Genomic DNA, 14,254 nt, shown 5'->3' with positions numbered 1-14,254 from the left:
CACCCTTGATTGAAATTCCCCTGACGGTATGGAAATTGATTGGCTATGAAGCTAACATCCTCTAAAGCTTCTGCTGGAAAGTCGCATTGACCATTGATATGGTGATGGACAAATTTGTAAGCACCAAAATATGATGTCACAAACTTGTTTCACAATCGGCAAGTATGACCGAATCGTTCAAGTAATAAAACTTGGTAAGACCAAGTATCGTTCTTCCCAAAGGACTCACGGCCTAGTTTAGTTATGTGATTTCTTGATTAGCTAAGACTTAAGAAAACAATAATTGAAATTTTAATATGCAAGACGAAAATAAACATGTATGCATGAATTGATCAATGGCAAAGACATAAGATAAACACTTTCAATGGATTAAATGAATGAATATGTTGTTGGGGGTCAATTTCATCTCATCCACTCTCATATATTTTAGGAATTCCTCTTTCAAATCATCATTGTTAATGCCACTCTCTAATGTACCATTCTAGATGGCTTCTCCCTAATCAAATAGTTCATACAATTCCTAGCATTCCTAATGATTAGTTCATGAGTGCAGGAGCTTAAGGCAACCAATATAATGTTGTCAGTAAAATATTGGGAGAAATTCCCCGGATCTAGATTTCCCCGTACGTGTCCGTATCAACAAAACCAATAATCATGCATTAGAATGAGTTAAACAATGCAAGCATTGAGCAAAGAGGAAAAACCCTAACTAATGATGAAAAGAAAGCATATGTCTTAATTCAAAGATGTATTCAACAAATCCATATATGAGAGCTTCAAGAGATTACATTGATTCCCCAACAAACATACAAGGTTTAGTTCACCATATTCATGGTGAACCTAGATGAATAACAATGAAAGTATGAAAGAATAAACCCAATAAAGGTGAAGAGGTAGCCTAAGCATCCAAGATCCTCCTTCAAAGGGGTGAAAGAGAGAGTGTTTGCCTCGTTTCTGCCAAAGATACTAACTAAAGGACGTGCAAGCCCTTATATACTAATCTAGAGTTACAAAAGATTACAAAAGCCCAAGCCCAAAAAGTGCCGCTCAGCGCCATTTACCGCTCAGCGGTGGTTACGCGTCTTCTTTCTTCCCCTCAGCGGCCATTTGCCCCTCAGCGGTTCCAACGCCACCTCTTGAGTGCCGCTCAGCGGTAGTTTGCCGCTGAGCGGTGCCTTCGACTTCTCCTTTTTGCACTCTTTCTTGTCTTTTCTAATGTCCTCTCTCTCATTCTTCACTTCTTTCACCAAATTCACCTCAAAACCTGCACAAAAACACTCAAATCAAGCATAAACCTGTCCAGCTCTCTTATTTCTGAAAATATAAACAAAATGCATGATTTCAAGCTAGTTTCTAAGTCTAAAGGTTGCTTTTAGTATCACTTTTAAGCATGAAAATAACAGTTTTTCAACTGTTATCACAACCCCAAACTTAGAACTTTGCTTGTCCTCAAGCAAACAAAATGTAACTCCATCTCCAACCAATTCATATGATGGTTCACTTATTCAAAATCCTCTTTTCAAGATAAGTAATAACTTCACTCAAACTTAAGACTAAGAGTTCAATCAAGATGTGCACATGCTTTAGTGTTCACAAAGTCATTTAAATTCCAACAAATGCTATTTTTCATGAATGATCAATCAATTAAGCATGGATGTTCATGTGCTTATGGAATATTTCCTCACTAGGTAAAGTGTTTCACTCAACACACAAGTGTATAAGAGGTAAAGTGTTTCACTCATTCACTCCACTATCACAATGTCACATGAATCAACTTTGCCTTTCATTTAACCACAATCAAATACATTCACAAGCATGCATCATCACAAGGACTTTTCAATGGCTTATAATGTGGCTGGGCTAACAAGAAAATTGGTTTTTCTGGATCACAAAATCCTTGAGTTAAGAGAATCATAACAACACAATCTTCTTATTCATTCCCAACTTTCTTTTGCCTTTGCTTTTGCATTTGCATTGAGCTTTGCTTCTTTTTCTTTTCTTTTCTTTACATATTCTTACTTTTTAGCTATTAGCTCAATGCTTTTTCCTTTTTCATGTTTCCCCAATAACCCCAAACTTGAACATTTAACAATACCACACAAGATCTTCTACTTAAATCAAGGTAAAGATTTTCAATCAAGGGTGTTCAGTGTATATTTAAAGCTAAGGGTTCAAAGGATAGAACACAACGTGTTCTCTTTTAGAAGGCTAACTTTATGAATTTGGCCAATAAAAAGGGTTTCAAAAACACGGCCTTTGATCATTTGATGCAAAACAAGCAATTGATTCAATCATAGAAAACCTGGGCAAAGTCATTCATGCTTTCAAAGTAATAGCATTCAACAATAACAACTCTGGAGCTCAAAACCTCACATATAAGCTCATTCATATTTGACATGCACATCCTGCTTAATTTCACAATCACAATCATGATATCATGCATTTGTTCACAAAGCTTGTGAATCACCTGTATAAGCATTTAATATGCACATCATCTCAACATCAATCAATCATAAGCATCATTCAGCATTACTTATCACACAATCACAGTTAATAGCAAACCATCATAAGGAACCAGGTGTTCAATAGAGTACATCAAACCCTAATCTAAAAACAAAAACAAAAACAACTTACAAACTACTGGGTTGCCTCCCAGTAAGCGCTTGTTTAACGTCCCGAGCCTGACCCAAACTTTCAAGGATCCACCAACAACATCATGGTGGACAATTGTTGCACCTCTCCCCCTAGATAGGGCTTGAGACGTTGACCATTTACCACCCAACTTCTCTGCGGATCATCAGATGGATTAAAGATTTCAATTGCTCCATGCGGATGCACTTCTTTTATCACAAATGGTCCTGTCCATTTTGACTTCAGCTTCCCAGGAAATATCTTCAATCTTGAATTGAACAATAATACCTGTTGTCCTGGATTGAAAACTCTATTCACCAACTTCCTGTCATGATAAAATTTCATTTTGTCTTTGTAAGCCTTGGATGAATCATATGCATGTAAGCGCATTTCTTCAAGCTCCAAAATCTGCCGTCTGCGGGTGCATTGAGTGTCATAAGGATCAAAATTCAAGAATTTCAAAGCCCATAATGCTCTATGCTCCAGTTCAACTGGCAAATGGCATGCTTTCCCATAGACTAGTTGAAATGGTGATAATCCCATAGACGTCTTCATTGCTGTCCTATAAGCCCAAAGAGCATCATCCAATTTGAGAGACCAATCCTTTCTGGATGAAGTCACAGTCTTTTCCAGGATTCTTTTTATCTCCCTGTTAGACACCTCAGCTTGGCCATTGGTTTGTGGATGATAAGGTGCAGCTACCTTATGCTTTACTCCATAGTGTTTGAGTACTTTCTCTAGCTGATAATTGCAAAAATGAGATCCTCCATCACTGATCAACACTCTTGGAGTGCCAAAACGTGAGAATATCTGCCTCTTCAGGAATTTAATTACCGTGCTAGCATCATTTTTAGGACAAGCCAATGCTTCCACCCATTTACTCACATAATCCACTGCTACCAGAATATATTCATTGTTGAAAGATGGAGGGAAGGGTCCAACAAAGTCAATACCCCAACAATCAAAGACCTCAACCTCTAAAATACCTTGTAAAGGCATCTCATGACGTTTAGTGATTGTCCCTGCTCTTTGACATTTGTCACAATTCCTAGCATGATTATGAGCATCCTTAAATAAAGTTGGCCAATAGAATCCTGATTGAAGGACTTTTGCTGCTGTTCTTTCTCCATTAAAATGTCCTCCATAAGGTGAATCATGACAATGCCAGAGAATTCCTTCTGCTTCTTCATTTGTAACACATCTCCTTAGAAGATTATCCGCTCCAATTTTGAACAAATACGGATCATCCCATACAAACTGCTTGGCATCATGTAGAAATTTCTTTCTCTGTTGCCAAGTTAAATCTTCTGGCATGACTCTTGCAGCTTTGAAATTGGCCATATCAGCAAACCAGGGCCTCTGCTGAATATACATGAGTGATTCATCTGAAAAAGATTCCCAGATTGCAGACTCCTTGCTAGTGACCTCATTGTTGACTAACCGTGACAAATGATCAGCAATTAAGTTCTCACTTCCTTTCTTATCACGGATTTCTACATCAAATTCTTGTAATAGTAGTACCCATCTAATCAGACGTGGCTTAGAATCTGGTTTTGTCAACAAATATTTGATAGCTGCATGATCTGTATAGACAATCACCTTAGACCCAATAAGATAGGGTCTAAATTTCTCTAGAGCGTATACAATGGCAAGAAACTCTTTCTCTGTAGTAGCATAATTCAATTGAGCATCATTCAGCACCTTGCTAGCATAATAGATTGGATGAAACTTTTGTTCCTTCCTTTGGCCGAGAACAACTCCCAATGCATAATCACTTGCATCACACATTAATTCAAAATTTTGATTCCAATCTGGTGCTACAATTACTGGAGCTGACACTAACTTCTTCTTCAATATATCAAAAGCTTTCAGACAATCTTCATTCATCACAAAAGGCGCATCCTTCATCAAAAGATTACTCAATGGTTTAGCAATTTTTGAGAAATCTTTGATGAATCTTCTATAGAACCCAGCATGACCAAGAAAACTCCTAATCCCCCTTACATCTGTTGGGGGAGGCAGTTTCTCAATGACTTCTACTTTGGCTTTATCCACCTCAATTCCTTTAGCAGAAATTTTATGCCCCAGTACAATCCCTTCAGTTACCATGAAATGACATTTCTCCCAATTCAGAACCAGATTTGTCTGAACACATCTTTTGAGGACAGTGTTCAAATTAGCTAAACATCTTTGGAAAGAATTTCCAAAAACTGAGAAGTCATCCATGAATACTTCAATGCATTTTTCTAAAAGATCAGAAAAGATTGCCTGCATACACCTCTGAAACGTAGCTGGAGCATTACATAATCCAAAAGGCATCTTTCTATATGCAAAGATACCAAAAGGACAAGTAAAAGCCGTCTTCTCCTGGTCTTTTGGATCTACCACAATTTGATTATATCCAGAATATCCATCCAGAAAACAATAGAAAGCCTGCCCTGATAACCTTTCTAGCATCTGATCCATGAAGGGAAGAGGAAAATGATCCTTCCTGGTAGCTTTATTCAGTTTCCTGTAATCAATGCACATGCGCCAGCCAGTAACTGTCCGAGTAGGAATAAGTTCATTCTTATCATTATAAATTACTGTCATCCCTCCTTTCTTTGGAACCACCTGTACTGGACTCACCCATTCACTGTCAGAGATTGGATAGATGATACCAGCTTCTAGCAGTTTCAACACTTCTTTTCTGACCACCTCCTTCATGACAGGATTTAACCTTCTCTGCGGTTGAGCACTTGGTTTATAGTCCTCTTCCATAAAAATCCTGTGCATACAATAAGTTGGGCTAATACCTTTGAGATCTGATATTGACCACCCAATTGCTTCTTTGTTGGCTTTCAGAATTTCTATCAACTGCTCTTCTTCTTGTAAAGATAAAGAGTTGTTGATGATGACTGGCTTTGCTCCATCCTCTTCTAGAAACACATATTTCAAATGTGATGGCAATCTTTTCAATTCTGGCGACTGTGCTTTGATTGTTTCTTCCTTATCAATTGTTTCAAATATTGGATCTTCCTCTGGACCCTTTTTCAATGTTTCCAAGTCCATCAGACATTCATCAATCAATTTCTCTTCTTCTTCATCCAAATCTTCACATGCATCAATGAGCGTTTTTTCCAATGGTGAAATATTACGCACCATTCTTTCTTGAACCATACAAACTTCATCAAGTTCATCAAATTGAAAGCATGCTTTGTCATCATTTGGATACGTCATGGCCTTGGATACATCAAAAGTAACTTCCTCATCATCAACTCTCAGTTTAAGCTTACCATTCTCCACATCAATCAAAACTCTAGCAGTCTTCATAAAAGGTCTCCCCAGAATAAGAGGAACATCACTAGCTCCTTCCATCTCCATCACAATGAAATCTACTGGGAATACAAATTTGTCAACCTTTACTAGAACATCTTCAACCACTCCATATGGGTATTTAAGAGACCTGTCTGCCAATTGAAGAGCCATTCTGGTTGGTTTAATTTCCAACCCCTGAATTGTTCTGCACATGGATAGCGGCATTAGATTAATGCTAGCTCCCAAATCAATCAATGCTCTTCCAACTTTCACATTTCCTATGGTACATGGAATGGTGAAGCTTCCTGGGTCTTTAAGTTTAGGAGGTAGTTTCTGTATGATTGCACTGCAATTGCCCTGTATATTGATAGTTTCCTTCTCAATGTACTTGTGTTTCTTTGTGAGAAGTTCCTTCAAAAATTTTGCATATGCTGGCATCTGTTGCAATGCTTCAGAGAATGGTATAGTGATCTCCAACTTCTTAAAGAGTTCCATGAATCTTTCCAACTGCTTTTCTTTCTCCTTCCTTGAATAACTCTTTGGATAAGGAAGTGGCTTTTCATACTCTTTTTCTTTCTGTCTCTCTTCTCTCTCATTTTTTTCTCTCCTCTCTTCTTCTTCTTTTCTCTTTTTCTCTCTCTCACATGTTTCTTTTTCACTCTCACTCTCATTTTCTTTCTCCTTTCTCTCTTTTTGTCTCTCCTCTAACACTCTACCACTTCTAGTCACAACAGTTTTGCACTCCTTTCCAAGATTATCTTGTTTAATTTCGTCAACTATTCTCTCAACATGAACCTCCATTTTTTTAAATGCAACATCCACATTATGACAATAGGATGCATTTGTCTTCAAGAATCTCTGGAAAGTCTCTTCAAGCTTTGTTGCTTCCTCAACTGGAGTAACTTGCATCTGCCATTGTTGTCGTTCTTGAACCATTGAGACCTGTTGTATTCCCTGTGGTATTCGAGAAAGTTTCATGGTTACTTCCTCAAGCTGTTGAAAGAGAGTTTTATTTTGTTCTAGCAGAGCATCATGTAATGGTAACAACTCCCTCTGATGAAAGTCTCCTTTTTCAATATTGAGTTCGTTGTCACTAGTAGCCATATTTTCAATAATTTCAGTTGCTTCCTCTGGAGTCTTCCATTTGATATTGCCTCCAGCTGAAGCATTCAGTATCATCTTGGTTTGTGAACCAAGCCCTCCAAGGAAAGTTAGGACTACTTCTTCTTCTCTGAAACCATGCATAGGAGTTTTACGTAACAAGCTTTTATACCTATCCCATGCATGTCCAAGTGATTCTTCCATGCCCTGCTTGAATGAAGATATCTCTTGCTTTCCCTTAGTCACTTTAGATTGTGGGAAGTATTTATTCAAAAACTTTGCAACCACTGCTTCCCATTCTGTGAAACTTTCTTCTGGAAAAGAGTTCAACCAAAGCTTAGCATTGCCTCCCAATGAGAAAGGAAACAAGCTAAGTTTGATAGCTTCGTCTGGCACCCCATTGATCTTGACCGTGTTGCAGATCTCATTAAATGTTGTAAGGTGCTCATATGGGCTTTCATGTGCTAACCCAGTAAATTGATTACTCTTTACCAGTTGAATTAATGCTGGTTTGACCTCCATGTTGGCTGCATTGACTCTAGGTCGAGCTATGCTATTGAAGTGCTGAGGTCCAGCAAGATTAGTATAATCTGCAAGAGTTCTTCTAGCATTATTGTTCTCCATACTCCTTGTGCTATTGAACTAGTACTGGTTTGACCTTCCTGCATACACAAGAAAACAAAACCCTAGAAAAGATTTGTTAGCGCAAAAAGATATAGGAAAAGATAGAGATTCAAAAGATAAAAAGATTTAGAAGATAGAAGATTTAGAAGATAAAATCAAATAAAATATAATAAAACCTAATCTAAAAAATAAAATCTAATCTAAAAGATAAAATAAAATAAAATCTAACCTAACCTAAAAGATAAAAATGAAATCTAATAAAATCTAACCTAAAAATAAAAAACAGAAAACAGAAAAACAGAAAACAGAAAAATAAAATAAAAATTCGAAAATAAAATAAAATCTAATCTAAAAAGATAAAAATCAAATCTAACCTATAAGATAAAAATCAAATCTAAAAAAATAAAATCTAATAAAAACAGAAAAAAATAAAAACAGAAATTCAAAATCAAAGTCAAAGGTAATCAATAATCACACAAATTAACCAGTTAAACCACGAGTCCCCGGCAACGGCGCCAAAAACTTGATGGACAAATTTGTAAGCACCAAAATATGATGTCACAAACTTGTTTCACAATCGGCAAGTATGACCGAATCGTTCAAGTAATAAAACTTGGTAAGACCAAGTATCGTTCTTCCCAAAGGACTCACGGCCTAGTTTAGTTATGTGATTTCTTGATTAGCTAAGACTTAAGAAAACAATAATTGAAATTTTAATATGCAAGACGAAAATAAACATGTATGCATGAATTGATCAATGGCAAAGACATAAGATAAACACTTTCAATGGATTAAATGAATGAATATGTTGTTGGGGGTCAATTTCATCTCATCCACTCTCATATATTTTAGGAATTCCTCTTTCAAATCATCATTGTTAATGCCACTCTCTAATGTACCATTCTAGATGGCTTCTCCCTAATCAAATAGTTCATACAATTCCTAGCATTCCTAATGATTAGTTCATGAGTGCAGGAGCTTAAGGCAACCAATATAATGTTGTCAGTAAAATATTGGGAGAAATTCCCCGGATCTAGATTTCCCCGTACGTGTCCGTATCAACAAAACCAATAATCATGCATTAGAATGAGTTAAACAATGCAAGCATTGAGCAAAGAGGAAAAACCCTAACTAATGATGAAAAGAAAGCATATGTCTTAATTCAAAGATGTATTCAACAAATCCATATATGAGAGCTTCAAGAGATTACATTGATTCCCCAACAAACATACAAGGTTTAGTTCACCATATTCATGGTGAACCTAGATGAATAACAATGAAAGTATGAAAGAATAAACCCAATAAAGGTGAAGAGGTAGCCTAAGCATCCAAGATCCTCCTTCAAAGGGGTGAAAGAGAGAGTGTTTGCCTCGTTTCTGCCAAAGATACTAACTAAAGGACGTGCAAGCCCTTATATACTAATCTAGAGTTACAAAAGATTACAAAAGCCCAAGCCCAAAAAGTGCCGCTCAGCGCCATTTACCGCTCAGCGGTGGTTACGCGTCTTCTTTCTTCCCCTCAGCGGCCATTTGCCCCTCAGCGGTTCCAACGCCACCTCTTGAGTGCCGCTCAGCGGTAGTTTGCCGCTGAGCGGTGCCTTCGACTTCTCCTTTTTGCACTCTTTCTTGTCTTTTCTAATGTCCTCTCTCTCATTCTTCACTTCTTTCACCAAATTCACCTCAAAACCTGCACAAAAACACTCAAATCAAGCATAAACCTGTCCAGCTCTCTTATTTCTGAAAATATAAACAAAATGCATGATTTCAAGCTAGTTTCTAAGTCTAAAGGTTGCTTTTAGTATCACTTTTAAGCATGAAAATAACAGTTTTTCAACTGTTATCATATGGTCACCCCCACATAATTCACACAACTGTGGTTGAATCTATGCAACAGTCTTTAACTCTTTTGGCAGTTGTGCAAGTGTTTTTGCCAGATTCTCCAATTGTTGAGTTAGTATCTTGATTTGAGCTATGATGAGAGGAGAGGGTCGCACCTCACACAAAAGTTGATTGCAAAAAGAATGCAGTATAGTACTAGGAAGTGACTCCTAGGTCGTCTCTCAAGGACCAAATGTAGTTCGAATCTTAGGACAAACACGTAGTGGGGGGGATTTATGAAAGATTTGTTCGAATGGAAATGATGAAATTAAAAATGAAAATTAGACACAACCGAATACAATTGAAGGCATTAAAATGCATGAAAACATTAAACTGAACACTGTAACAGATAAATATCCAAACGCAATTGAAACTATTAAAATGTAATGTTGAGCTGACAAATTAAATGCATGTTAGAATAAAGCTTGGAAATTATAAAACAAAATCACCACCGGTTCAAGCATCAACACAATATAAAGAGAAAACCTCTTGGAACTTTCTTTCCCTCCCGAGACATAACCGAATGCCCATTTCAGAATAAAAGTTCACCCGTGCGCTGGAAATAAGTAAAAGAAGTCGAGAGCTTCTTCCCGTGTCACCGTTCTCGCTTGCATCTTGGAGCTCTCCAACAAGCAAAGCATTGCACGTCCTTTCCAAAACAAATATTTCTTCTCTGAAAATTATCACCAAACAAGTACACCGACCCATCTAATCACCTCTTCATTCTCAAAGTAATAAAGGAAATGCATTTATACTGCTGCCAAATGTCCCATAATCTAGAATTTATTCTCCAACCATTAGTCACGGTGCCCTTTTTTCCGTTCCAGCAAAGAGCAGTAAAAGGCTTTAATCAAAAGTTAAAATGTAAGCTTGTGCATCCTCCCAATCCGTGACAGCACACCACCTTCTCCATGCCTTCTAGAACCATCATTTCACCTCTTTCCAGCCGTGACAAGCACCACACACACCAACGTGCTGCTGCTTCCAAAACGTAACACCACAGCCCTTCTTCTATCTAAGGTGAATGAACGGCTACATTCTCTACGCAAAAATCAAAGCCTCTCCGTGATGGAACAATGTTGTTCTTGAATGAAAACTCCAAAAAAAAATGCTAAAACCAAAAGAAATGAAAAGGGCCATGTATAATCAATAACATAAAATCAATAGCGTGCGTTTTCAAAATAAGAAATGGAAAAGTAAAAATGTGCTTTTATTTTCTCATCCCCGTGACAGCGTAAACTTGTTCCAGCATAAGCATCGAAGCTTCTCCCAAAAAAATGTTCAAAAGTAAAAGCCTCCAAGAAAACTCTGTGAGTGAGTGGCGGCTACCCTCTTCCCAAAACGTTTCAATCCAAAATGGTAGAGTCCCCTCCTTAACCCTCCTACACGTGCCTCTGGACCATGGTGCCCTTGGTTGTGCGTAATTTGCTGGATGTAACACCTTTCTTTAGTCCAAGCACCTCCCTTGCTGGACGAACGTGCAACTGCTGGACGAAGCTCCTCTGTTGGACCAAGCTGCTCTCATTGCTGTCCGCGTCTCCCCAATTGCTAATTGAGCAATTTCTTCAAGGCCTCTGGACGCGCCACTACATCATAGGCCGTGTGGTGTGCACTTCTTCTTTGGACACCCCCTTCCTTTCCATTTGAAGCACCCCAAAAATGAAATTCACACCTCCTCTCATTTTAGCTTAAAATATAATTGATGTGGCATTTCTCTTTAAGTCCCAAAATATTATCCAACAATTTCCCTATAATTAACAATGCAAATAATTAGCTCAAATAATTCAAATTAATTAAAATAAGAATTTTTGGTCAAATTAAGCACAATTAGCAAAAACGAAAAAATACCGGACTTTTAAGCACAATTCCCTGATTAAATCTAGCACAATAAGCTAAGTGAAATTGAGAAAATATTGACTCATCAAAATAGACCACACTTAGTCTTTTGCACTCCTGGGCAAAATCAAGACGCAAATCAAGGAATAGTTCAAAGGACATCTGGGAAGTGACACAAACTCAACACACAAAAAACAAAGACTTGCAAGGAAACAAACAGAATTTACACGGTCCTCAAGGAATCTAGACAAAGAAAAGATGTAGACAATATCCAACATCGAATCAAGGAATCCAGATACTTATGAAATCGTCCAAGCAATTCAAAACATGGTAAAATAATTAATCAGCTCAAGAGGTGAATCAAAAGTAACAAAACCTCACAGATGCACTATCAGTGTTTCTCTCAAGTGTATAAGGTAAAGAATTTCAACTCAATGCACTCAAGAAAGCAAACAACAACAGACTTGGCAAGACTCTAATATCAACACTCAAAACACATACGCATGTTCAAATCAAAAGGTCTTTTCATGGTTGAAATGGGGCCAAGGACAAGGGAGGATAAATATGGATGAGAAGCTACAAACAAAAAAGAATAGAGGAGCAATGGGGAACAAGTGTAAACACAATCAAATCACACCCAGACCTCTAATTCAATCCTCTTCTTGACTCCATTATTCACAAAATATTTTTTTTTCTTTTTTTTTTAAATTTTTTTATTTTTCTCATTTTTCTCTATTTTTTTTTTCATCTTGTCTCGTTCCTTTTCTCTCTGTTTAGCACACGACTATAAGAGACAAGATATAAATCATATTTCCAAAAACAAAACAAGAAGAGGAACCAACTAGCCAATTCATCAGAATCCCCAGGGAGACCACACTTGTTCCCAAACCACTTCCAAAGCTCCAAAATTCCCTAAGGTTAAGGTAATCATGGTTTTTCACTTAGGGCTAGTGTATGAGCTTCAAAACAAAGAAATGAGGAAAGTATAGGCTCAACAAGGGTTTTCAAAGAATCAGAACAAGGTAAGCTTATTTGGCTAGAGAGCCTCAAAAACAAAACTGCCTTTATCACTTCCAAACATGCATATCAATCAAGAATTATCAACAAGAGTCAAGCCAAGGCATATGTGCAAGCAATCAAGAGACATATCACACAGAAGAAAGAACATCAAGTGGCTCAAATCTCACACAGGGTAATTTATGTCACAATCAAATCAACCTCTCAAACATCATAATCATCTTCTCAAGCAGAGAAAAGCAAGGATTTCAAACAAATCAGAGTATCAATGAAGTGAAAGACACATCTACAACCTAAACAAAGTCCAGAAATCAAGAGAAACATGTAAAACTGTACACAAGACACGACAAAAATGACCTAGAAAAGAAAAAATTTAACCAAGAAAACAAAAACTAACGAAGAAAAATAAAAATCTCCCCCAATAGACCACACTTAAACTACACAGTGTCCTCAATGTGTCATAAGCATAAGATCAAAAATCATAACAGTCAACAGATCATGGACAAGTGCAATAAAAGTAGGGAAAGGGGGAGAAGAGAGAAAGAAAACTCCCCTGATCATGGTGGCAGTTGGACCACCCCAAATGTTCAAAGGTGAAAAGCAGAAAAAAAAAGAGTGGCGGCTACAGCTCCAGGCCGAGACACCCCCTTCCAGCACACCTCCTTTCACTCCCAAGCATCCTATCTGTAACCCTCCATCTCTCTGGCTTTTTCTAAGTGAAAGATCCTCTAATGTAACAGCGCTCCCAAGGTGGCGGCTCCCACACACGTCCAGCCTTCTCCAATACTACTGGAGCTCTTGCTTTTGAGTGAAGCCCCTGGACCGTGTGCCCTTGGATGTGCGTGATTTGCTAGATGTAACCCCTTGCTTTTGTCCAAGCACCTCCTCAACGTGCACACCAATTTACTACAAGCGTGGGCCGCTGTGTGCTTTCCGGATGCTGCTGGGTGTGCTTCTTCTTTTTGCCACTTCCAAACTGTTGGGCCTGCTGTGTGCTGCTGGAAAATGCTGGACCTAATGAACCTGCCCCCTTCTTTTGCTTCCGTGATCTCTCTGCCACCACATGCTTCCAGCCACACACATTTCTCTGCTGGACCGTTTGCCTTGGAATGGTGTTGCTGCTGTTGGACGAAGATCTCCCAAGCTGGACGTGAAGGAGCCCTTCTTGCTTCTGTTGGAACGCCCTGTGTGCTTGCTTCTCATTTCATGCACTTCTTCATGCACCTCCTGGATGTGTTGTTGCCCGCTACTGGACCGTGGATCCAAGTGTTGATTGTTGGATGCCACCCGTGTCTCAAGTGTGGTCGTGGAAGCTGGAATTGTGTGCTTCCTCTTTGCCAAATGAGGTCCTTCTTTTCTGCTGCCAAGCTGGACCTCTTCAATTGGGTCGTGAGCTTCTCAAAGAAAGAAAATAATATCCTCCAAAAAGATAAGGAAACCGTAAGCTCCACTTCCTTCAACGTGGCCTCCTCCATTGGGTGTTGGACAGAGATCTCTGGACGTGTGTTGGTGATAACAGTTGAAAAACTGTTATTTTCATGATTAAAATTGACACTAAAAGCAACCTTCACACTTAGAAATTAGCTTGAAATCATGTTTTCTTTATATTTTTAGAAATAAGAGAGCTGGACAGGTTTATGCTTGATTTCAGTGTTTTTGTGCAGGTTTTAAGGTGAATTTGGTAAAAGAAGTGAAGAAGGAGAGAGATGAAATCAGAAAAGACAATAAAAAGTGCAAAAGGAGAAGCCGAAGTCACCGCTCAGCGGCAGTTTACCGCTGAGCGGCACTCAGGAGTTTGCGGGAGGTCCGCTGAGGGGAGAAAACAAGTCACGCACTCACCGCTGAGCGGTACTCTGGAAGTCACGGGAGAT

This window comes from Vigna umbellata, chromosome 4 (assembly GCF_029865625.1).
Source record: "Vigna umbellata cultivar VRB3 chromosome 4, Vumbellata_1.0, whole genome shotgun sequence".
Classification (NCBI taxonomy): domain Eukaryota; kingdom Viridiplantae; phylum Streptophyta; class Magnoliopsida; order Fabales; family Fabaceae; genus Vigna; species Vigna umbellata.
This window is presented reverse-complemented; position numbering follows the sequence as displayed.